Here is a 21,899-nt window from a genome sequence, read left to right on the forward strand (position 1 = left end):
ACTGGTAACCTCACCCATGTGCGCACACAGAATTTGCGTTGTCCATAACCCCAGTGGCAACCACCTGTAGGGCTCTTCTCAGGCTTCTTTCTTGCTCATCCTTCTTTTCTTTCTCTGTGTAATGGGTTCATACTGTTGTGTATCCATTTTCTGTGGGAACATTTTTTTCAAGTATAAAACTGTTCTAGAACATTTTTTTTTTTAAAACATGGGCTCTCATTTATTTTGATGTTTTTCAGTGGCTTTCACTTTGAGCAGCCTTGTCCAGTCCAGCCTGCTGCATGTGGCTCTGGGCTTCGTTTGCACCTTTCAGAAGACTGCGCTGTCACTCAAAAAGTCTTCAATCATGGTCTCTCTTTCTCAACAATCTTCAGTAGCTCCCCATTCTTATAATCTGCCCCAGGCTGGCACATCCACCCCTTCTTCCCTCTGCCAGGCAGTGTTTATGCTGCCTTATCTTTTTTTTTTTTTGTAAGAGGCCACTTGGATGGAAGAATTTTTAAAATGATTTATTCATTTATTTTTGGCCGTGTTGGATCCTCTGGTTGCAGTGAGTGAGGGCTACTCTCCAGCTGCCACGTGTGGGCTTTTCACTGTGGTAGCTTCTCTTGTTGCTGAGCACAGGTCTAGGGTACCCCGGCTTCAGTAGTTGTGACACATGGGCTCAGCAGTTGAGGCTCTTGGGCTGCAGAGGACAGGCCCAACAGTTGGAATGCACAGGCCTAGTTGCTCCAAGGCACATGGGATCTTTCCAGACCATGGACTGAACCCGTGTCTCCTGCATTGACAAGTGGATTCTTACCATTGAGCCACCAGGGAAGCCCTGTGCCATCCCAGCTTCAGGGAGCGATTAGTTCTCATCTTTCAGGCATGAGCCCTGGTTGGGTTTGACATTCATTCTCAGTTGTCCCCCTAGCAACAGTGACTGTTAGGAATATCAAGACCTGCCTTCAGCAGGCAGCAGAGAATGTTGCATCTCATATTCCTGTCAGGAGGATAAACTTGACTTCCTCACCCCCTCAAAAGCTATCCTGAACTCAGCTGTGGTAAAGAATGTCCATGGGATTGTTCTGGCACATGCTTCAGTGCACCTGTTCCAGGCAGTGTTTTGTCTTTGAATGAAACTGGATCATTAGCAGCATATTTCTGGCCTCCTCCTGCTTTGCACTGCCCCATTAGCTTGTGTTAAGAGCTGTACAAGAAGTCTCCAAGAAAATCTGTGAGTCCAAATAGAAATTTCCTTCAGGTCCAGTGCCTGGGAGTGGTCATACCTCTTCTGAACCATTGGTTTGATTTTGTTTAAACCATACTGTGAACTGTGTCACAATGGGTCTCTCTTTGCCTTGCTCCCTAGGGAGCTCACAGTCTCATTTATATTCAGAGTCCCCTGGCTTGTGTGTTCTTACTTCTGGCTTATAACATTTTTTTTTTTTTTCTTTTTAATGGCTAGACATTTTGCTCCTTCTCTCAAATTTTACCATAAAAAACACATTTCATGTCTTTTCTAAACATTACAGTGATTACATTCCTGTCTTCAGATCTGTCTTGCTGTCCTATATCCTTTCATTTTTTTTTGGTACGCTTGAGTCCCTCTGAACTCTGCTTTTGCTTGCCCCCTGCCGTTTCCTCATTGTTTTTTGTTGTTCCAGTTTTCTATTGTGCTAAATATACAAGTTTCCATATTAACCATTTTAAGTGTACAGTTCAATGATATTAAAAAACATTTATAAATTTTTGCAACATTACCACCATTCTTTCTGTGCTGTGGATAGTTGTGTCTGACTCTGAGATGCCATGAACTGTAGCCCACCTGGCTCCTCTGCCCTTGGGATTCTGCAGGCAAGAATACTGAAGTGGTTTGCCATGCCCTCCTCCAGGGGATCTTCCCAGCCCAGGGATCGAAGCCAGGTCTCCCTCATTGTGGGCAGATTCTTTACTGTCTGAGCCACCAGGGAAGCCCAAGAACGCTGGGGTAGATAGCCTATCCCTTCTCCAGGGGAGCTCCCTGAGCCAGGAAGCGAACCGGGACCTTCTGCATTGCTGTCAGATTCTTGACCAGCTGATCTACCTGGGAAGCCCATTCTCTCTGTATCTCTCTTCATTTTGCAAAACTGAAACTCTATATCCATTAAGTAGTTACTCATTTTCTCCTCTGCCAAGTACCTGGCAGTAACCATCCTAAATACTTTATATAACTATGATTTTGACTAAGTATATCATGTAAATGGAATTATACCCTGTTACTGTCTCTGTGACTGGTGTGTTTCATGTAGCATAATATTCTCATGTTGTAGCATGGGTCAGAATTACTTCCTTTTTAAAGCTAAATAATATCCTGTGTATATACCTCATTTTGTTTATCCATTCATCTGTTGATAGAAATTTTTATTGTTTCCACCTTCTGGCTGTTGTGAGTGATGCTGCTAATAACGTGGGTATACAAATATTGGTTCAAGTCCTTGTTTTCTGTTCTCTTGGGCCAGTATGGAAGTGGAATTGCTGGATTGTATGGTAATTCTATGATTCATTTTTTGGGAACCATCAGACTGTTTTCCCCAGAGGCTGTACCATTTTACATTCTTGCCAGCAATGCACAAGGGTTCCAGTTTCTTCACATCCTTGCTAACACTTGTTGTTTTCTCGATAGTAGCCATTGTAATGCCTATGAGGTGATTATCTCTTTTGTAGTTTTTTTAAAATATTTTTTTGGTGAACAAATTTCTTAAAAGATCACTTAAAATCAACATAGAAAATGGTTGCATAGTATAGATCTCAACTATTCACTGAGAATACATTTTAAGAATAATTTTCTTTTATTATATATAAACATTTATTTTAATAATACTCTTTATCACTTTAACTTACATCATTCCAGTATGAAAATGTTTAATTGAAGAGAGAATATTTCTTCAAAACTCTGAATAAAGAGCTTTACCGATCAAATTTGCAGCAGTACAATCTTTAGAAATACGTAATTGTTCATTTTACAGTAATATTTCCCCTTTGAAAATTTGTCAGTTTGTCACAGGTTTAAAGTACAAGGTACCTAATGCTCTGAAAGTATATGTAGTGTAAGTGAACCAAAGCTTTTCTCAAATATCAATTCTTTGTAAGTCCTACAAATTTGTGTGAACATAACTGTTGCATAAATTAAATATTTTTTCTGTTGTTAATTTGTAATATCCTATAAAACTCAAACATATTCATATCTATCATGGGCAGCTTATTTTAGCATTTTACCTGTAAAAAACACTGATCTATACACTTAAGATGATTTCTTGAAAAAACATTTCCCATAATATAGTCCAGCATTTAAGAAATAATACAATTAAAATTTATCCCTTGATCAGTATTCAGATTAAGAGCAACTTTCTTAATGTTTGCAAATGAAGACTTATGACTTGAGATAGGATCCATTGACAGCATCAGACACTGATTCAGAAAGATATCTTCAGTAACTAAGGCAGAAGTGAAAGTGTACTCTAGAAGATATGAGCCTAGAAGAGAGCAGCATTTCTAAATCTCATTTTACATGTGTACTTTGAAATTTATTCTAGCATAAGCAGTTTAACAATTAAATATCATAATCACAGAGCTGACCATTTTTTAAAATATTTTTGAAGTTCATGTACTCAATTTGACCTTAAAACCTTTTAAAAATATTCATAATTTAAATGGTAAATACTCACATGTACACCCATGGCTGATTCATGTCAATGTATGGCAAAACCCACTACAATATTGTAAAATAATTAGCCTCCAATTAAATAAATTAAAAAAAAAAAGCAACTGTTAAGCTGTTAAGTCACTTCAGTCGTGTCTGACTCTGTGCGACCCCATAGACAGCAGCCTGCCAGGCTCCCCCGTCCCTGGGATGCTCCAGGCAAGAACACTGGAGTGGGTTCCCATTTCCTTCTCCAGTGCATGAAAGTGAAAAGTGAAAGTGAAGTCGCTTAGTCGTGTCCAACTCTTAGCGACCCCATGGACTGTAGCCCACCAGGCTCCTCCATCCATGGGATTTTCCAGGCAAGACTACTGGAATGGGGTGCCATTGCCTTCTCGTAAAAAATAGCAAAGACTGCCCTAAATTTGTGCTTCTACAGTTTATAAAATGGATGAAAGAGACAACAGAGGAGACGTCTAACTGATGTAAGGTCGCAGCAATATTTATCTAAGTATACTGGCATCTGCTTTAATTCACGAAGAAAGAAATTATGAGTCTACATTCTGAACCCACAACCTAGTATTGATTGTGTATGTGTGCTAAGTCTCTTCAGTGTGTCCAACTCTTTGTGACCCTATGGACTGTATATAGCCCGCCATGCTCCTCTGTCCATGGGATTTTCCAGGCAAGAATACTGGAGTGAGTTGCCATGCCCTCCTCCAGGGGATCTTCCCCACCCAGGGATTGAACCCGTGGCTCCTGTGGTTCCTGCATTGCAGGCTGATTCTTTACCTCAGCCGCTGGGGAAGCCCAGTATTGATTGTATATTGTCTCAAATTACTAGCCCCCTGCTTCACTTCACGTTGCTAAATCCTGCCTTCCTAAATGTTTATAAATGGGCAGGAGTCTGGATTGACACAGTTCAGTGGTGGGGTTTTGCTTTTGTATTTTTAATCCCAGCAGCTGTAGCACTAGCACTGTCCCGGGTTCAGAGCAAGTTCTGTTAATATTTCTGAAGTGTTTTCCATGGTTGCTATTGACTCATTGTAATTTCAGTTTGCATTTCCCTAGTGATCAGTATGTTGAGCATTTTTTCATGCTTTTATTAGCCATTTGTATATCTTATTTGGGGAAATGTCTATTCAAGCCCTTTGCCCATTTTTTAATCAGATCACTTAAAAAATTTTTTTGTTTTTAAACTTTTAACTTTATATCTAATTTTTCTGTTGTTGTTGAGTTTTAGGACTTTTCTTTATATTCTAGATATTAATCGTTTATCAGATATATGATTTGTAAATATTTTCTCCCATTCTGTGGGTTGCCTTTTTACTCTGTTGACAGTATCTTTGTGTTTTTGGTCCATGCTGCACAACTTACGGGATAAAAGTTCCCGAACGAGGAGTCGAATCTGGGGCTTCGGAAGTGAGTATGCAGAGCCGTAGCCATTGGATCCCAGAAAGTTCTCTGTTGATAGTTTCTTTTGATGCACACAATTTAAAAATTTTTATGAAGTTGAGTCTGTTTATGTTTCATTTGTTCCCTGTGCCTTTGGTGTTATACCAAGGAATTGCCAAATCTAATGTGAATTTTTGCCCTCTGTTTCCTTTTAAGAGTTTTTATAGTCTTAAGTTCAGAGCTTTGATCCTTGTGTATTCATTGCTGCTAAATTTTGTAAAGGGGTACATTCTGAAAAAGCCTTGTACATTTCAAAGGACTTCTCTGCTTCTTAATGTTTATTATCATTAAATTGAAATATACACAGAACCAGAGAGTAGTGATCCATTGTGATGTATCATTTAGTTACATCTCATCCTTACTGATACTTTTTTCTTGGCTACGCTACACAGCATGTGGGATCTTAGTTCCTCAACCTGGGATGGAACCTGCACCCCTGCATTGGAAGCGCAGTCTTAAACACTAGACTGCTAGGGAAGTCCCTTTTATTTTGTGGGGGATACTTTAATAATTGTGCATTCATATAACTCCCAGAACCAGACTGAGAAGAATTAGTGCATTGATTATACATATACAGGACGTACAGACGGTGTATGTTGCATATAAAGTAATGTAGCGATTTCCTTCCGAATTCCTTAATACATTACATGCTCTGAAATAATATGTCTTAGTTTTTAGATGAATTGCAAGCCCAGTCATGTGTCCTGACACGTGTTAGTTTTCTTTTTTTAAGAAATAAGAGCCGACCTATTGGGTGTGAAGTGATATCTCATTATGGCTTTGATTTCTATTTCTGTAATGATTAGTGATGTTGAGCAGTTTTATGTGCTTTTTGACCATTTATATTCAATGTATCTGTTCAAGTCCTTTGCTCTTTTTTTTTTTTTCTTTTTTTGGCCATGCAGCAGGCACATGGGATCTTAGTTCCCTGACGAGGGATCAAACCTGTGCCCGTTGCATTGGAAGCACAGAGTCCTTTGGACCCCTAGGGAAGTCCCTACTTACCCGTTTTTGAATCGAGTGTTTTGTTGTTGCTGAGTAGTGGCAGTTCTTTCTATATTCTGGATATTAGTCTCTTCTTAGATACATGATTTGTCAATATATTCTTCCATTCTGTGGGTTGTTCTTTCACTCTGTGGATAGTTTTCTTTGATGTACAAAAAGGATTTTGTTATCTGTTGTTTTTTTCTGTGCTTTTGGTGTCACATCCACAAAATCCTTTCAGAATTGGTATCATGAAGGTTTTACCCCTGTGTTTTTAAGAGTGTTATTAGTTCTGGTTCTTTGTTTATTTAGGTCTTTGATCGATTTTGAGTTAGTTTTTGCATATGATATGAGGGTCCACTTTAACTTTTTTGCATGGGGCTGTCATGTTTTCCCAGCACCAGTTGCCAAAAAAACTTTCACCAGGTGTCCCTCTCGTCTGTTGGCTCTCTTCGGCACTCTCTCCCTCACTAACAGGTCTTCTGCATGCTTTGTGTTTGGAATGGAACCATCTTCCATATGGTGTTTATATTAAAAGCTCTTGAGACAGTAATAAAATCTAGACTCATCGCACCTTCACTTTTGAGAAAACTCTCAAGAAGCATGGTACTTTTCAGAAGAACACACTTCTCTCAGGAAGCCACAGGCAAGAGGCTTCCGTTCCGTGAGGTCTGGACATAGCCATGTGTGGCTGAGAACAGGAGTCTGGTCTTGGCTGTGCTTCTCAGACCAAGGCTGAGGGCACCCTACCTCTGGGCCAGCAGTCTTACGAAATGACAGGGCTGCCTCACTGAACTCCTGCGTTGTTTCTAGCTTTAAAACAGATTCTTTGCCCATGTTCTTAGCAGTCAGTTCAATTCATCTGTTAGTCAGTGCTGACCATGTCAAGAGGGAATGAAAATGTAGGTTGCTGGCGTTGTGGAAGAAAGTCTTCATTGTATTTGTTGATGCTGAATTGTGCAGAGGGGTCAGCATTCTGTAATGGTTATTTGCGATGATCATCACAACCGTTTAATTTGGTCTTCCTTCAGTACGAGTATTGCTGTGCCATCCCAACAATTACCCTAATTGTGGCAGTAGTCATCCTCTTGAATGTGATGTCTTCAGGCTTCAAATTCTTTGAAATCAGCTTTCATTCATTAACTGAAACTCCTTTCTTTTTTCAGTACAGTTAATTTAAGTCTGCTGAAAATCCTTCCAGCTTATTTGGGTAATTTTAATGCTCAGAGAAGCAGAATTTCCTGTCCTGATCATTGATCCACTTTGCAAATCAACTTGCCTTCCAAAGGTGAATTCTTGGCACCAGTAGACAGTGAACAGACCTATAGTGACTTTCCTCTCGGCACCAAATGAAGTCCTGACCACTCTAGGGAACACAAAGGTGACTCAGCCGTGACCTCCCAGGAGGGACTGTAGTCAGTCAGTGGAGGCTGGGAAAGTCAGAATAAACACAGGGCCAAGTCGAAATACAGTTACAGAAGCTCAGAGCAGAAGGCTGCTGCTCCTAGAAGGAGGCTTTCACTTTTTTTTTTTTTTTTTTAAATTTAGCTTTTCAGGGCAGTACTGTATTCACAGAGCACAAAATTTAAAAGGTACAACACGGTATATACCAGAACGTTTCCCTTCCATCTTGCCCCTGGCCACCAGATCCTTCTCCCAGAGGCAGCCAGAGTTACAAGTTCTCGAGTGTCTGTTCAGGCCTGTTCTATGCATAATACAGACGAATACACAGAGAGCTCCTTTCTTTTACATGAAAAGTAGCGCACTTGCTCTTTTCTCTGTTTGTGATAGATCATTGTCAATACGAAAGAGCTTTTTATTGTCTTTTACAGCTGGAGAATATTCCATTCTCAGGATGTACTTTTATTTAGCCAGCGCTCTGTGGATGGATATGTAAGGTGTTTTACATTTTGCTAATGCAGACACCGCTGAGGTGCATTCTGTATGCATCAGTCCACGCGTGGCCACGGGCATGTGTCCGTTCACTTACCTGAGGCAGGAGTGCTGGGCGGTGAGTATGTGCTTCTGTGGTTTTGCTAGCTCTTACAAGTTAAACCTCCGTAGAGGTTTTGTCCTGGAGAAGGCAATGGCAACCCACTCCAGTACTCTTGCCTGGAAAATCCCATGGACCGGGGAGCCTGGTGGGCTGCAGTCCATGGGGCCACTAAGAGTCGGACACAACTGAGCGACTTCCCTTTCCTTTTTCACTTTCATGCATTGGACAAAGAAATGGCAACCCACTCCAGTGTTCTTGCCTGGAGAATCCCAGGGACGGGGGAGCCTCGTGGGCTGCCGTCTATGGGGTCGGATAGAGTCGGACACGACTGAAGTGACTTAGCAGCAGCAGCAGAGGTTTTGTCCACTTAAGCCCCCAGCCAGTATGGCACACCCTCACCAACACTGTGGTATCTCACAGTTTGGACTTTGCCAGTTTTTTGGTTTGTTTTTAAATGTATTTATGTGGCCGTGTCGAGTCTTGGTTGCAGCGCGGGGGATCTTTGTTGCATCATATGGTCTCTCTGGTTGTGGCTCAGTGGCTGTGACTTGCGGGCTTAGTTGCTCCGAGTCCTGTGGGATCTAGCTTCTGGACCGGGGATCAAACCCGTGTCCCCTGCATTGCAAGGCAGATTTTTAACCGCTGAATCACCAGAAAGTCCTGATCTTTGCCAGTTTGTTAGGTAAAAAAAAAACTAGATTTTTTTCCTCCAAAACTTCTTAGTTCATCCTGTAGAAAAGTTAATTTAAGGTTTAAGGGCCATTTCTGTTTTCTGTGAAGTCAGTTTGTATCCTTGGCCTGTTTTTCTGCTGGGCTTTAGTGTTTCTTAATTTCATAAAAAAACTTACATAGGAAGGAACTTTGCACTTTGTCGGTGACAGGAATTGCAGTTATATTTTTATAGATTAAAAAAATTTTTTATTGATACTTAGGATGGTTTTGGCATGAAAAAAATTGATTTTTAATTGACTTTTTAAGGCTTCTGGGTTCTCTATCATACATAGAAAGATTTTCCCTGGTAGAAGTGTATGAAAAATTATCCTGTGGTTTCTTAAAGTACTTTTTATGTTTCCTTTTTTACCTTTTAGTCATTATCCATTTGGAATTTTTTTGGTATGAAGTGTGGGTCCAACTTAATTTTTCTCAATTGACTGCTCATTTGTTGAAATACCTTTTATTGAACAATTCATCTTTTCCCCACTTCTTTAAATATCCTTTATCATTTACTATGTATGATATACTCTGCCACATATCATGTATATTGGGTCTGTTTCTGGACTTTCGATTGTAGACATTAATCCATGTTTTAATGTGTTGGTATTGTATTGTTTTAGTTACCCTAGTTTTATAGCATATTTCAGTGTTTGGTAAAGTAAATTCTAATTCATTATCTTTATTTTTCACAACTTTCCTTGCTGTTTTTTGTTTTTCTATATGAGCTTTAAGACAAGTTTGTTCGCTAAAAGCCCTGTTTGTTTTTGTTGGGACTAAATTGCAGTTGTAGGTGAGTGTAAGAAAAGTGCCATTTTGCTGATGAATCTTCCCTATTGAGATCACATGCCTTTCTCTTTGAGTCTGGTTAGTTCTGATGGATTTCTTAACACACTTGGGCTTTATGCCGAGTGTATTCTCAGGGCTTTCCTGTTTGTTTTTAATCCTGAAGCATTTTCCCTTCTATCGACTTGATGATGGTGCATGTGGAAGTGTTGATTTGTATATATTAAGTTTCATCATCTTACTGATTTTTAATTAATTATGCTAGGTCTTCAGTTGCTCCTCTTGGATTTTTTAGGTATATAATATTATCCATAAGTAAATTTTTCCTCTGGTTGTATACCTGTGTTTTCCTTCTGTTGTCTTTTTGTGATTGGTGGTACCTCCACAACAGTAGTAAATACTGGTGGTGAGGTACATAGCTTTGTTTGGCCTCTGGCTTTAGTGGGAAGTCTTTTAATGTGTTCCCATTGGGCTTGACTTTAGCTTTGAGGCTGAGAAGGATGTAAATATGTAGTTGAAGTCTGTATCTTACTGTATATTTTAAAATGTAAATATGTATGTAAATATTCAAGCATTTGTCAGTTTAATTAAAGTGTAATTAACAAAATTGTGTTTATTTAAAGTATACAACATGGTAATTTGACATAATGTGTATTTTGTGAAATAATTACCACAGTCAGGTTAGTCAACACATCATCACCTCAGTTACCTTTTTTCTTTTTTTTGTAGTGAGAATACTTGTAGTCTATTCTTTCAGCAGTTTTCAGGTACTCACAGTATTGTTTACTGTGGTCACTGTGCTGTGTGTTAAATTCCCCAGAGCTTATTCATCTTATCAGTGAAGTCTTCTGCCCTTTGACCAGCATCTCTCCATCTCTCCCAGGCCCTGGTGACCACCATTCCACTCTCTGTTTCTATGAGTTTGACACTTTTTTTTTTAGATTACGCTTACAAGGGAGCTCATACAGTATTTGTCTTTCTGGCTGATTTCACTTACCATCGTGTGCTCTAGATTCTTCCAGGTTGCTGCAAATTTCAGGATTTCCTTCTTTCTCATGACTGAGTAGTATGTTAATACACACAACCCTACCTTATCTGTTTATCTGCTGATGGACAGGTAGGTTGTTTCCATTTATCTTGGCTATTGTGAATAATCCTGAACTGAGTCTAGGCATGCAGATAATCTCTTCAAGAAATGGTATTTTTGGATGTATGCCCGTAAGTGGAATTGCTGGATTATATGGTAGGCTGATTTGTTTTGTTTTGTTTTTTTTTAATTTTTATTGGAGTATAGTTGCTTTATAGTCTTATGTTAGTTTCAGGTCCACAGTGAAGTGGATCAGTTACACATACATCCACTCTTTTTTAGATTCCTTCCCCATATTTAGGCTGTTACAGAGTATTGAGTAGAGTTCCCTGTGCTCTACGGTAGATCCTCATTAGCTGTCTGTTTTATGTATAGTGGTGTGTATATGTCAACCCCAGTCCTCCAGTTTATCTCCCTGCTCTTACCCTCTGGCAACCATAAGTGTGTTTTCTACATCTGTAGCTCTCTGTTTTGTAGATAAGTTCATTTGTACCCTTTTATTAGATTCCACATATAAGCAATATCGTATGATTGTCTGATTGTCTGACTTCACTCATTAGAACAATCTATAGGTCCATCCCTGTTGCTGCAAATGGCATTATTTCATTAATTTTTATGGCTGAGTATTATTCCATTGTATATATATATACCACATCTTCTAAAACCATTCATCTGTCAATGAGCATTTCTAGGTTGCTTCCATGCCCTGGCTATTGTAAATAGTGTCGCAGTGAACGCTGGGATGCATGTATCTTTTCAAATGGTTTTTTCTTTGTATATATGCCTAGGAGTGGGATTGCTGGGTCACATGGTAGCTCTGCTTTCATTTTTTTAAAGACCCTCCGTACTGTAAGTGGCTGTGCCACTTACATTCCCACCAACGGTGTAGGAAAGCTCCCTTTTCTGTGCGCCTGCTCCAACATTTATTGTTTGTAGACTTTTTGATTATGGCCATTCTGACCCGTCTGAGGTGATACCTCATTATAGTGTTTTCTCTAATAGTAAGTGATGTTGAGCATCTTTTCATGTGCTTTTTAGCCATTTGTGTGTCATCTTTAGAGAAATGTCTATTTACATCTTCTCCCACTTGAAGAAGATTCTTTGTGTTTGGCCCCGTGTACTGCTGGTTGCGGTGCAGGCTTCCCTCTGGTTGCGGCTGGTGGGGCTGCCCTCTAGCTGTGGGCCCGGGCTTCTCTTTGCAGTGGCTCCTCTTGTTGCAGAGAATGGGTTCCAGGCTGTGCAGGTTTCAGTAGCTGCGACTTGCAGGCTCAGTAACGCTGTCTGCTGGGCTTAGAGCACGGGCCCAGCTGCTCTGAGGCGCGTGGGATTCTTCTGCACTGGCAGGTGGGCTCTTCACCACTCAACCACCAGGGAAGCCTGAGCTTCTGCCCACCTTTTGACTGGGTTGTCTTTTGATATTGAACTTCATGAGCTGTTAATATATTTTAGAGGTTGATCCCTTCTTGGTTCCTTCACTTGAAAATATTTCTCCCATTCTGAGGGTTGTCCTTTTGTTGATGGTTTCTTTTGCTGTGCAAAAGCCTTTTAGTTTAGGTTCCATTTGTTTATATTTGGTCTTATTTATTTTCCTTACCCTAGGAGGTGGATCGAAAAAGACCTTGCTGCAATTTATGTCAAACAGTCTTCTGCCTATGTTTTCCTCTAAGAGTCTTATAATATCCAGCCTTACATACAGGTCTTTAATCCATTTTGAGTTTCTTTTTTGTGTATAGTGTTAGGGAGTGTACCAGTTTCATTAATTTACATGTAGTTGTCCAGTTTTCCCAGGACTCCTTACTGAAGAAATGGTAGTTTGGTTTTTAAATTTGGGGGAAATTTCCATAGTATTTTCCATAATGGCTGTACCAATTTACAGTTCCACCAGCAGTGTACAAGAATCCCCTTTTCTCCACATCCTTGCCAGCATATATTCTCTTCTTTATTGAAACCATCCTAATAGTGTGACATGATGTCTTACTGTGGTTTTGATTTGTATATCTCTGATTAATGATGTTGAGCATCTATTCATGTACCATTTGTTTCTCTTCTTTGGAAAAATGTCTGTTCTGGTCCTTTACCCATATCTTAATCAAGTTATTTTGTTTTTTCTTTTGCTCTCGAGTGGTATGTGTTTGGATATTAATCCCTTATCAAATAAACGGTTTGCAAATGTTTTCTCCCAGTCCATACATTGTCTATGCATTTTATTGATTGTTTCCTTTGCTGGATAGAGCCTTGTACTTTAATGCAGTATTGTTTTGGCCAAAAAGAAGTTTGTTCTGGTTTTTTCATGATACAGAAAAACCCAAACGAACTGTATGCCAACCTAATACTTTTTTTCTTTACATTTTTTTTTGGCCTGTGCATTGCCAGGACCAGTGTCAAGGAGCATATTCTCTATGTAACCTTCTAGGATTTTTATGATTTCAGATTTTACACTTAAGTCTTTGATCTGTTTATTTTGAGTTAACTTTTATAAGTGGTGCAAGGGATCACCACTTACATAGGGATCCAGTTTTGTTCTTTTGTATGTGGATATCCTGTTTTCCAAACACCATTTATTGAAGAGACTGTCCATTCTCCATTGTGTATTCTTGGTTCCTCGTCAAAGACTAGTTGGCCCTACATGTACGGTTCAATCAGAACTTAGCTGCGGCATTCCGCTGGTCTGTGTTTCTGTTTTTATGCTACTACCATACTGTTGGATTATTATAGCATATGATGCCTGTAACTTTTACTGTTCTTTCTCAAGATTGCTTTGGCTCTTTGGGATCTTTTATGGTTCCACACGAATTATAGGATTATTTTCTTGTTTCTGTGAAAAACACCAATGGAATTTTGATGGAGGTTGCATTGAATCTAGATTGCTTGGATAATATGGACATTTTAACAATATTCTTCCAATTCATGAACTTGGAATATTTTTCTATTTATTTCTATCTTCCTCAATTCATTTCATCAATGTCTTATGGTTTTCAGTGTACAGGTCTTTTATGTCCTTGGTTAAATTTGTTCTTAAGTCTTTTATTCTTTTTGATGATACTCTAAATGGGATTGTTTTCTTGTTTCTTTTTCTGACAATTTGTTGTTAATATTTATTGGCTTGGCGAAAAAGTTCCTTTGGATTTTTCTGTAAGGCGTTACAGAAAAGCTTGAAACCTTTTGGTCAACCCAATAAAAATGCAGGTGACTGTTGTGTATTGATGATATTATATCCTGCAACTATATTGAATTTATCGGTGTGAATTTTTTTTTTTGGTGGAGTTTAGGACATATGATCATGTCATCTGCAGGCAGAGACAGTTTTATTTCTTCCTTTCCAATTTGAGTATTAAAATTTTATTTTCTTGCCTAGTTGATTTGACTAGGATTTCCAGTCCCATGTTAAATAGAAGCAGCAATAGTGGGCACCCATGGGAATTCCCAGGGCTTCCCTGGTAGCTTGGTAAAGAATCTGCCTGCAATGCAGGAGACCCTGGTTCAGTTCTTGGGTTTCCCTTGTAGCTCAGCTCATAAAGAATCCGCCGGCAATGAGGGAGACCTGGGTTCGATCCCTGGGTTGGGAAGATCACCTGGAGAAGGGAAAGGCTACCCTTTCCAGTATTCTGGCCTGGGGAATTCCAAGGACTGTATAGTCCATGGGGTGGCAAAGAGTCAGACATGACTGCACAACTTTCACTTTCATGGGAATTCCCTGGTGGTCCAGTGGTTAGGACTCCATGCTCTTAATGATGAGGGCTTGAGTTTGATCCCTGGTCAGAGACAGGAAATCCCACAAGCCACATGGCACAGCCAAGAAAAAAAAAAGTAATGGACACCCTTGTTTTGCTCCAGCTCTTAGAGGAAAAACGTTTAGCTTTTCACCATTGATTATGATGTTGACTGTGGGCTTGTCATATATGGCCCTTACTATGTTGAGGTACATTCCTTTGTTCCCAGTTTGTTGAGAGTTTTTTCTTACCATGAAAGGATGCTGAGTTTTGTTATGCTTTTTCTGTATTGATGATCATCGGATTTTTATTCTGTGACTGTGGCGTATCACCTTTATTGATTTGCAAGTTGAGCCATTTTTATATTCCAGAGTAAAACCTCTTGGTCATAGTGTGTGATCTTTTTTAAATAATTCACTAACTTATGGCTGTGCTGGGCTTTTGTTGCTGTGCTCAGTCTTTTCCTAGTTGCAGCGAGTAGGGGCTGCTCTTCACTGGAGTGCGCAGGCTTCTCATTGCAGGGCCTTCTCTCCTTACAGAGCGCAGGCTGTGTAGGTGTTCAGTAGGTGCAGCCCTTGGGCTCAGTAGTTCCAGCATGTGGGCTCAGTTGCTTCGTGACATGTGGGATCTTCCTGGACCAGAGATCAAAGCCACGTCCCCAGCATTGGCAAGCGGATTCTTAACCATTGGACCACCAGGGGAATTCTCTACCAGGGAAGAGTGTGATCTTTTCAGTGTGCTGCTAAATTTAGTTTACTAAGATTTTGTTGAATTTTGACTTTCTTTTTGTCAGGGATATTGTCCCATAATTTTCTTTTCTCGCAGTGTCCCCTGTCTGGCTTTGGTATTGGGGTAATGCTGGTCTCTTAAAATGAGTATGGAAAAGTTCCTTCCTCTTCAGTTTTTTTGGAAGAATTTGAGACGGATTGGCATTAAGTCCTCTTTATGTGTTTGGTAGAATTCACCAGTATAGCCGTCTAGTCCTGAGCTTTTGTGCGTTGGGAGGGTTTTGATTTCCACTTCAGTCTCTTCTGGCTTCCCTGGCTGCTTAGATGGTAAAGAATCTCCCTGCAATGCAGGAGACCTGGTTTTGATCCCTGCATTTGGGAAGATTCCCTGGAGAAGGGAATGGCTGCCCACTCCAATATTCTTCCCCACCCACCCCGCCCCCAAATGTCATAAATTTTTTAGTTAGGCAAAAATTCATAAGTTTTAAAATATATATAAAATGTATGTTATTTATGTATACAAAAGCTTTTCTACTATGCTTGATAAAGGCTTGAGAAAGAACATCAAAAACGAAGTGATGGAGAATTTGTAAAATATAAACTAAATGAAATGGAAGCACTGAATATGAAATAAAAGAGGTGAAACAAAGTAGATAAACGTAAAAGATCATCATATAGTCCAGTTCTTTTTTAAACATGACTGCTCATTAGAAAGATATCTGGAGCTTTGGAGAGGGAAAAAAGCAGTGCCTGGGCATTTTTTATTTTTAAATTCCAAGATAATTCTGATATGCATCTGGGTTTTAAAAAGTGATTACAACTTTTTCTATTAAATGGTAGTTTTAGTGATACAGAATTCTATTTTTCTATTGACCAATCATGATACAGTGGTATTATGTGAGTAATAGTTACATAATCACAATAGTAAAAGATGCTTATCAGTTTTCACAGTCAATAGCCGGGCGAAAAATAAAAGGTGATTGCAGTTGCAGGCCAGAATAGGAACATGATTAACCTGTCAATATAAAATAAATACCTACAACCTGGAGGGGGTGGTCAAGCAGAATGATGTGTAAGTGAAGTGCACACATGCACATTTTTTCATCTGCCCGGCCAGTCTGTGTCTTTTGGTTGGTGCATTGAATCCACTTACAGTTAAGGTAATTATCCATATGTATGGTCCTATTACCATTTTCTTAATTATTTTGGGTTTATTTTCCGTCGGTCTTTTCCTTTTCTTCTGTTTTCTGTCTAGAGATGTTCCTTTAGTATTTGTCGTAAAGCTGGTTTGGTGGTGCTGAGTTCTCTTAGCTTTTGCTTGTCTTGAAAGCTTTTGATTTCTCCATCAAATCTGAATGTGACTCTTGCTGGGTAGTGTATTCTTGGTTGCAGGTTCTTCCCTTTTGTCACTTTAAATAAATCTTGCCATTCCCTTCTGGCTTGTACAGTTTCTGTTGAGAAATCAACTGGTAGGTTGTTGTCATTTTTCCCTCGTGGCTTTTAATATTTTATCTTTGTCTTTAATTTTTGTCAGTTTAATTACTATGTGTTTTGGTGTCTTCTTCCTTGGGTGTATCCTGCCTGGGACCCTCTACTTCCTGGACTTGGTTAACTATTTCCTATCCCATGTTAGGGAAGTTTTCAGCTGTTATCTCTTCAAATATTGTCTCAGGTCCTTTCTCTCTCTTCTCCTTCTGGGACCCCTGTCATGCAAATGTTGGTGTGTTTTAGGCTGTTTCCTTTTTTTTCATTATCTTTTTCATTCTGTTCTTTGGCAGTGATTTCCACCGTTCTGTCCCCCAGGTCATTTATCCGCTCTTCTGCCTCAGCTGTCCTGCGGTTGATTTCTGCTAGTGTATGATTCATCTCTGTTTGTTTGCTCTTTAGCTCTGCTAGGTCTTTGGTAACCATTCCTTACATCTTCTCCATTGTTTTCCTGAGATCCTGGATCATCTTCACTATCATTATTCTGAATTTTTTTTTCTGAAAGGTTGCTTATCTCCACTTCATTTAGTTGTTTTGCTGCGGTTCTATGTAGTCCCTGCCTCTGGGACATAACTATCTGCTTTTTCACCCTGATTTCCTTGCTGTAATGTGGTTTTTGTTCTAGCTGCTGTGGGATTGTGGCTCTTCTTGCTTCTTCTGTCTGCCTTCTGATGGAGGAGGGTAACGAGCTTGAGTAACCTTCCAGATGGGAGGGAATGGCTGTGGGGAAAAACTGGGATTTGCTCTGGTGGGCAAGGCTTTGCTCAGTAAAGCTCTAATCCAGTTGTCTCCTGGTGGCTGGGGCTGCACTCTCTAGCTGTCAGCTGTTTGGCCTGAGGTGACCCACCTCTGGGATCTGCAGGCTCTATGGTAGGGCTGACGGTGACCTCCAGGAGGGCTCACTCCAAGGGGAGTCTTCTAGGACTGCTGTTGCCAGTGCCCCCATCCCTGTGGGGAGCCCCTGCGGACCCACGCCTCCACAGGAGACCCTCCAGCACCAGCCGGTGGCTTTGGTTCAGTCACCTGTGGGTCACTGCTCCTTTGCTCTGGGCCTTGGTACGTGCATGATTTTGTTTGTGCCCTCCAAGACTGGAGTCTGTTTCCCTCAGCCCTGTGGAAGTCCTATAATCGAATCCCGCTGGTCTTCAAGGTCAGATTCCCTGGGGACTCCCAGTTCCCTTTGTTGGATCCGCAGGCTCATGTGGGGTTCAGAACCTTCATTACAGTGGAGAACTTCTTTGATATTGTTGTTCTCCAGTTTGTGGGCCACCCACCTGGTAGTTATGGGATTTGATTTTATCACGATTGCAACCCTCCTACCATCTCACTGTGGCTTCTTCTTTGTCTTTGGGTGTTGGATGTCAGGATGGTGGGTCCTGCCAGTCGATAGTTGTTCAACGGCTAGTTGAGATGTTGGTGCTCTGGCAGAGGATGAGTGCGTGTCCTTCTACTCTGCCATCTTAAACCGGAAGCTGGAACTACCCAGCTGCAGTATTTGTGCCTGGAGAATTCTGTGGACAGAGGAGCCTGGTGGACTACAGTCCACGGGGTCACAAAGAGCTGGACACAACTGAGTGGCTAAAACTTTCTGTCTTCTCACTAGTAATCAGGCTGTTCAGATTTTCTATTCTTGATTTAATCTTCAGTTCAGTTCAGTTGCTCAGTCGTGTCCAACTCTTTGCAACCCCATGAATTGCAGCACACCAGGCCTCCCTGTCCATCACCAACTCCCAGAGTTCACTCAGACGTCCATCGAGTCAGTGATCCCATCCAGCCATCTCATCCTCTGTCATCCTCTTCTCCTCCTGCCCCCAATCCCTTCCAGCATCAGAGTCTTTTCCAATGAGTCAGCTCTATTGGTTGTATATTTCTAAGGTACTATTCATTTTTTTTGTTGTTGTTGTCAATTTCGTTGGCATCTAATTTTTCATAGAAGTCTCTTATGATCCTCTGTGTTTCTATGATATCATCTGCTTTCATTTCTGATTGAATTTTCTCTTTTGGTGAGTCTAGCTAAAGCTGTGTCAGTTTTGTCTTTTCAAAAAACAAGCTTTTGGTTTCATTCATCTTTTCTGTTGTCTTTCTAGACTGTTTCCGCTTTGATCTTTGTTATTTCCTTCCTTCTAAGTAGAAGGCCTCGTTTATTCTTCTTTTTCTGGTTCTTGAGGTGTAAAGTTAGGCTGTCTATTTGAGATAGTTGTTTTTCTAAGCACAGACCTTTATTATTATAAACTTTCCTCTTAAAACTACTTTTGCTGCATTCCATAAGTTTTGGTATGTTGGTTTCCATTTTTGTATCATGATTTAAAAAATTTTTTTAATTCTCTTTTGATTTCTCTGATGTATTGGGTCTTCAAGAGTTTGTTGCTTACTTTCCACATTTGTGAGTTTTCCATTTTTCTTCCTGTTACTGACTCCTAGTTTCATATTATTGTGGTCAGAAAAGACCCTTCGTTGTTAAGGTATTGGCTTCTTTCTTTGGCTGTGTCAGGCCTGAGTTGCGTTACGCAGGGTCTTCGTGCAGCGCCCAGCCTCTGCCTAGTTGTGGTGCAGGTTCAGTCGTTGCGGCACACGGGCTTAGTTGCTCCTTGGCGTGTGGGATCTTAGTTCCCTGACCAGGGATCAAAGCTGCCTCGCCTGTATGCAAGGCGAATTCTTTACTGGACCACCAGGGAAGTCCCTCCTTCATTCTTTAGTTTTCTAAGACTTGTTTTCTGGCCCAACTCAGGATCTATCCTGAAGAATGTTCCATGTGCGCTTGAGAAGAATGTTCCGTGTGCGCTTGAGAAGAATGTGTGTTCCAGTGCTGTTTGCATGAAATATTTTGTGCCATGTATGTCTGATGGGTCCATTTGTTCTGGAGTTTAGTTCAAATTCAAATGCTTCCTTATTGATTTTCTGTTTGAACAATCTCTGTTTCGTTGACAGTGGTGTGTAGAGGTCCCCTACTGTTACTGTATTGTCCTTTTCTCCCTTCAGATCTGTTAGCATTTGTTTAGCATATTTAGATATAGTGACCTTTTTTGTCTCTTGTCCCGCTTTAAAAAGTATCTTTGTTGATTTTGTCTTCGTTCATCTTTGGCTGTGCTGGGTCTCCTTCGCTGCGCATGCTTTTCTCTGGTTGTGGTGAGCGGGGGCTGTGCTCTTGTCCTGGTGCATGGCCTTCTCCCTGCGGTGGCTTCTTTTGTTGCAGAGCAGGGGCCCTGGAGCTCACTCTCAGTAGTTGGGGCTCATGGGCTTAGTTGCTCTGTGACATGTGGGATCTTCCTGGGTCAGGGATTGAACCCATGTCTCCGGCATTGCCAGGCAGATTCTTTACCAGTGAACCTCCAGGGAAGCCCTCTTGTTAAGTTTTTGTCTGGTATAAGTATAGCCATTTCTGCTCTCATTTGGTTTTCATTTGCATGAAATATCTTTTTCCATCCTTTCACTTTGAGTCTTTTTGTGTCCTTAAAGTCCATGGGGTCACAAAGAGTTGGACACGACTAGGCAACTTCACTTTCACTTTTCACTTTCATGCATTGGAGAAGGAGATGGCAACCCACTCCAGTGTTTTTGCCTGGAGAATCCCAGGGACGGGGGAGCCTGGTGGGCTGCTGTCTATGGAGTTGCACAGAGTCGGACACAACTGAAGTGACTTAGCAGCAGCAGCAAAGCTAAATTGAGTCTCTTTGAATAGATGATATAGAATGTCATTTGGTTATCTGTTCTAATAAAGTTTCTCCTTGATGATGAAAAAAAAATCTAAATTGAGTCTCTTGTGGGAAGCATATAGTTGGGTCTATTTTTTTTTTTTTAATCCATTCAGCTACTGTATGCTTTTTGAATAGATGGATGATTTAAAGATGTAAAATTTAGAGTAATTATTGATAGGTAAAGATTTACTAGGTCTTTTTGTTGGCTCAGCTGGTTGTATCTTATTATGTTCTGACTGTTTTGTAGTTCCTTTGTTCCTTTCTTCCTCTCTTGATATTTCTTTTTGAATTGATAATTTTCCTTAGTGGTATATATTTTTTTAAGTATTTTTAGTGCCTTAATTGAGGTAAAATTGTCATGCAATAAATGGCACAATATTTAAAGTACAATTTGATGAATTTAACATATATATATATACACATACACATCCTGAAACTATCACTGCAATCAAGATAATATACATATCTATCACCTCCCACAAAAAAAACAATAAATAAAACAGACCCATCTAATCAGTCTGCAATGTAAAGTAAAGAGTTGTATTTTAACAATTTTGTTTGTTTGTTTTTATTAATTGGAGAATAATTTCTTTACAGTGTTGTGTTGGTTTCTGCCATAAAACAGTGTGAATCAGCATAAGTATACATACGCCCCCTCCGTCTTGAACTTCCCTCCCAGCCACCCCCATCCCACCCTTCTAGGTTGCCACAGAGCACGGTTGAGCTCCGTGTGTTATCAGCAGCGTCCTACTGGCTTCTGTCTTACACGTGGTGATGGACATGTGTCGGCGCTGCTCTCTCGGTTTGGCCCCCCTCCTTCCCCCTCTGTGTCCACAGTCTGTTCTCTCTGTCTGCGTCTGTCGCTGCCGTGCTGATAGATTCATCGGTACCATTTCTCCAGATTCTGTATATATGCATTGTTACGCAATATGTGTTTTTCTCTTTCTGACTTACTTCACTGTAACAGGCTCTAGGTTCATACACCTCACTGAAACTGACTCAGATTTATTCCTTTTTGTTTACTTTTGTTCCTTTTTATGGCTAAGTAATATTCCATTGTGTATATGTATCACAACTTCCTTATCCATTCATTTGTCAGTGGACATCTAGGTTGCTTCTGTGTTCTGGCTGTTGTAAATAGTGCTGCGCTGGGCATTGGAGTACGTTTGTCTTTTTCAGTTATGGTTTTCTCAGGATATATGCCCAGGAGTGGGGTTACTGTGTCCTATGGTAGTTTTATTTTTAGTTTTTTTCTTAAATAAATCTCCACACTGTTCGCCCTAGTGGCTATATCAGTTTACATTTGTACCAGCTGTGCAAGAGCGCTCCCTTTGCTCTACATCCTTTCCTGCATTTATTGTTTATGGAGTTTTTTATAATGGCCATTCAAACTACCTCATTGTAGTTTTGATTTGCGTTTCTCTAATAATGAGTGGTGTTGAACATTTTTTCATGTGTTTGATGGCCTTCTGTATGTCTTCTTTGGAGAAATGTCTGTTTAGGTCTTCTGCCCATTTTTTAATTGGGTTGTTTGTTTTTCAGATATTGAGCTGCCTGCACTGCTTTTATATTTTGGAGAATCCTTAGTGGCATGTTTT

General features: G+C 40.3%; 1 protein-coding gene across 5 annotated transcripts in view; it reads left to right on the top strand.

The window, feature by feature from the left end:
• Window positions 1-21,899, top strand: part of SCAP (SREBF chaperone) — a 96,731-nt gene that overhangs the window by 6,616 nt on the left and 68,216 nt on the right. Inside the window, exon 1 of one of the 5 annotated variants that reach the window (XM_069561611.1) lies at window positions 7,936-8,114. The exons of the other annotated variants lie outside the window; for them this stretch is intronic. The gene's annotated coding sequence lies outside the window, so the exon portion shown is untranslated. Of the gene's footprint in view, window positions 1-7,935; window positions 8,115-21,899 lie in introns of those variants that run through there. 5 annotated transcript variants of the gene reach the window in all.

This window comes from Ovis canadensis, chromosome 19, assembly GCF_042477335.2.
Source record: "Ovis canadensis isolate MfBH-ARS-UI-01 breed Bighorn chromosome 19, ARS-UI_OviCan_v2, whole genome shotgun sequence".
In the NCBI taxonomy this organism is placed as follows: Eukaryota; Metazoa; Chordata; class Mammalia; order Artiodactyla; family Bovidae; genus Ovis; species Ovis canadensis.